A 4698-nucleotide genomic window follows, 5' to 3' on the forward strand; every position below is an offset into this window, starting at 1 on the left:
TCTTCTTCTTGATTTTGTTTTCCCTTTCTTTTTCTTTCCTCTTTCTCTTCTTTTTCTTTTCCTTGTCTTGGTATTTTGGAGCACATCAAGAGCACTACAAGGAGAATAAATCAAAGGAAGGTGGAGATTAGTTGAGGAACTCAAGATTCAAGCAAATCCAACCAAAAAAGGGTTTTATCTTAAATCTTGGTTTTTCTTTATTATTTTCAATCATTTGTAATGTACTGGATAAATATTCTTCTTTATTATCACATATATAATATTGGCTAATTTCTTGAGTTGGGATTTATGGTAGTAACTTAATTAGGTTTTAATTAATTTCAATATTTGCCCTTTGATATTAATTTGCTTATTTTCACGTGTTTCTATTATTGTATTTATTGTATTTTCATTTATGTGGCCAATGAATTATTGCGTTTAGTGATTTGTAAATTATTCGAGAGAATATTATGCATTTTAGATCAAATAGTAAAAATTATAGGTTTGTGTAGGGGATAGAGATATACCCCTATCCCTATGTGACCCATTGAGTTATTTTCATAAAGATTTAATACAGTTGTTTGATTTTAATCGACATAGAGATATAGTAGGTTAAATTAATAAATTATGGTTAATTTCACTTGAGACAGGTAATTGACTAAAATTGCAAAATCAGGTCTAACATCGTAAATAAGTAGCTTGTTAATTAGTTTGTGGAGAAATTAATTAGGCGACGGTTAAGCGAAACCATGAATCCCAACCACGAGTGCTTCCGAAATTTTCAAAATTTTGATATTTTCTTATTTTCTATATTTATAGTTCTTTTCCAAAATCATAATTTTATTGGGTTTATTTTTATTCCAAAATCATAATTTTATTGTGTGTTTATTTTTATTGTTAGAATTAAATGGATTATAGTTGTGCAATTGAAAGTAAACATTTTTTAAGGGATCGACAACCCGGATTCAAAAAGTCCACTTTATTACTTGAACGCAACCCATGCACTTGCGGTGTACTATTTTAGCGAACAAAGTGTATTGAATGGACCGTATGTTGCATTTAATTCTATAGCATAATTGTACGGAGAATTAAATTTCACTAGACCACTGTGTATTTCATCTAATTTCTTGACAGGATTATGTATATCTTTTCGTGATTTTGATAGTTTTTTTATTCATCAATGGGTGAGATCAATTTTATTGGTCAAATATCTTGATGAGTTTGGAACTTGAGAATGAGTGGAGTAGAAAACATGAATTCGTGTCGGGAACCATCGCCCTAAAATATGGGTAAAATGACTACTTAAATATTTTCTGTTGAACTGTTAAAATTTGAGCTAAATGTTTAGCGACGACTAAACTTCGACATCTGTTATTAATTTACAGAACTATTGAAAAAAATGGTACATAAGTTAGTGAGAATAATTAGAAAAGCAAAACGGTCATTTTTGCTCGTATCTAATTATCTAATCTCGGACAGGAATAAAATATATATAAGACAGGTTAGAGGAAAGTATTACAGATTGATTGGCTTCTGTGATCTTATTTATTATATGAGTTCAATCTTTTGCTTTTAATAGAAAAAGTAAAGACTAATAATTAAATTGGGTGGTCTAGGGTCGACTAGACAACATCTAATTATTGGAGTTTGGATAATATATGTCCGATCAAGTCCATATGGTAGCTTCATGAAGTATTGGAACTTAATTACGTTAATTATAATATGTTTGGGGCTTAACTGTAATTACATTAAAGTTTTGTACTTAGTTGTAATTACTACGAAAGTTGTAAACTTAATTAAAATTATAATTAAAGTTTTAGGACTATACATGTAATTAATGTATACTAATTGGATTTGGACTTTAATTAAAATCCAAATTAATTAAAACTCCTATTTGGATTTTAATTAGAACTCTTATTTGAATATGGAATTATTATTGTGTAAGGATTGGAACTCTTCTATCGCTATAAATAGAGATTAGATGGATTCTAGACATCCTATGGAGTTGTACAATATTCATAATATATCATTTCATGGTGTTCAAATTTTAGAGAGAAAAAAAATTATTTTTCTTGATTTTTTCAATTGTTCAGTTCAAAAATTGGTTTCTTGATTTAATTAAAAGAAGGTGCCCACCCACCAGTGTAGTTTTGACTTTAGAGAATACCATAGAAGAGTTGGAGATTTGACGCATGAAGTTCTTGAAATTAAAAAGCCGGAAGTTCGTAATCTAAAAAGCTAAAAGTTCGTGATTTAGAATTTATTCAAGAATTGTTCATCGAATTTAGGTAAAAATTCGAATACTTTATTTTTTATATAACATACACGTGAACATCTAGACGATCTTGTTTATTGAATTACAGAAATTATTTAATTTTTAGATAATTCCGCTTTCACATTCCAACATAAATGTCTCGTAAGGATTTGTAGTATTCCATATTTTTCCTGATTACTCCCAAATGAACCTAAATTTACGCTACCAACCTTTTTTTTTTTTTTGGGCATCTGTAACTGATATAGATACCAATGGCATTCATGCCCTGGAAGATTTATATAAGAGTCACCAAAAGAGAGAGATACAAGTGGGTGGATATGAGCACTACACATTACTTCTTACGTAGATGGATATATGTTCAAGACATGGTATCGTGTCAATTCTTGTGAATTAAATATGCCATTTCTGATAGTGCATCACAATAAACATTACTTCATTTTCATGTCCATTCCTGCACAGCTTGTTCTATCAAATCCAGGGAAAGTAGTACTTGACAAACTCCATGCATCGGATTTTGCGGACTCCATTACGGCTTTGGCTTCCAAGATGGAACCTTGAGATCATTTCTAGTCGACCTAACCTGGAAACGAGTGAATTTTCATTCCAAGGAGGACAACATGCGGATATCTGAGGAATCTTGATTGAAGATGGTGAAATATCAAACTCGTGGAGAAGAGTGTAGAGTTGGCTTTTATGTTTAGAAGCTTCTTTGACATGTATAATACCTTTTATTTTCTTGTAATTTGCTTACTATATGGTTCCTTTTGCTGTGATTTCTTTTGTCAGTTAATACAAATATACACTACTAAAAAACAGAGTTTTAGGCACGAATTTTTCGTTCCTAAAACCTCAATATCCGTTGCTAATAATCTTCACCAACGGAATATTTGCAACCACAAATTCGTTGGTAATTTGAGGGTCGCTGATAGTTACCAATGGATCATGCCGTAGGTAAAGAGTAAACATTTTACCAACGGATTTTTCTTTGGTAAAGTGTGAATCTTTTATCAATCGAATTTCCGTTGGTAAAAGTCTTAACCAATACCAACCGATTTTCCGTTGGTAAATGTCTACCATTACGATTGGTAAAAATCAATGTTGTAAATAATTGTATGGTAAAAAAGTTATTTATTTATTTATTTATTTAATAATTATAATATTTTTTTATTTTTAGCCAACTGAATTGAAATGCCAAAATATTGTTTAACTCCTTATTGGACCACAAATTTATAGAGGGCAATTATAAAGATATTGTTGTAAACTTCCGATGTGGGATAAGTGAATTATTTTTACCAACGGATAATTCATTTCTCATTACCAATGAAATATCCGTTACTGAAAGATCAAAATGTTAAACGGTTATATTAGGCACGAAATATTCGTTGGTAAAGAGATATCATTTTTACTAACGGATAATCTATTTCTAATTACCAACGGAATATCCGTAGGTAAAAGATCAAAATGTTAAACGATTATATTAGGCACGAAATATCCGTTGGTAAAGAGATATCATCTTTACCAACGAAAAATCCGTTGCTAATTATTGTAGCTAAAAGTGAATTACTTTTACCGACGAATAATCCGTTTCTAATTTCCAACGGATACAATCCGTTGGCAATATTCGATACATCACCTACGGAATATCCGTTGGAGGAAGATCCAAATGTTAAATGATTACATTAGGCACGGGATATCGATTGGTAAAGAGATATCATCTTTACCAACGGAAAATCCGTTGCTAATTATCATAGCTAAAAGTGAATTATTTTTACCAACGGATAATCCGTTTCTAATTATCAACGGATTGCATCCGTTGATAATTTTCCATAGCTGAAAAGCTATTTTTTAGTAGTTATATGTTGATCAAATATTCAAGCTAGGAATTTGTTCGATAATTGAATAATTAACAAACATCAATAATCCTATTTATCCACGTCTCAAATCCAAAAGGCCTTGTAATAACATAGAAAACCATAATAGTTAATGCAAAACAAACATAATAAGTATCCCTCTTGTGATCTATCTCCATCTGTAAATCGAGGATCAAATGATCAGAAGATAGCAAGTGGTGCAGCAACTACCATGGTTAGGAAAAGCATTCCCAAAGAGATGGTGAGTCCACAAGAACCAGAGCTTCCAAGAGCTGGCGTGAGAGCAATTTCATTAGCAGCAATACCGGCTCTTGGAGCACCAACGACTGAGCTAGGAGGCAATGACAATGGAGAAAGAGCTGCAATGAGAAATTTGTAAACTCTATCTTACCAGGCGCATGTTTGGCTAAGCATAGAAGTTACTTTTCTAGAAAAACAAGTTTTGAAATACTCTTAAGAATTATGCTTGTCAAAATCGAAACTTGAAGGTAACTTAAGAATAGTGGCCACCATTCAGCAATCTAAACCAAATATTAGTATGTAAATGGAAATAATTAGCCGCTTGCCCAAATA

The sequence above is a fragment of the Olea europaea genome, unplaced genomic scaffold, assembly GCF_002742605.1.
Source record: "Olea europaea var. sylvestris unplaced genomic scaffold, O_europaea_v1 scaffold1815, whole genome shotgun sequence".
Taxonomy (NCBI): domain Eukaryota; kingdom Viridiplantae; phylum Streptophyta; class Magnoliopsida; order Lamiales; family Oleaceae; genus Olea; species Olea europaea.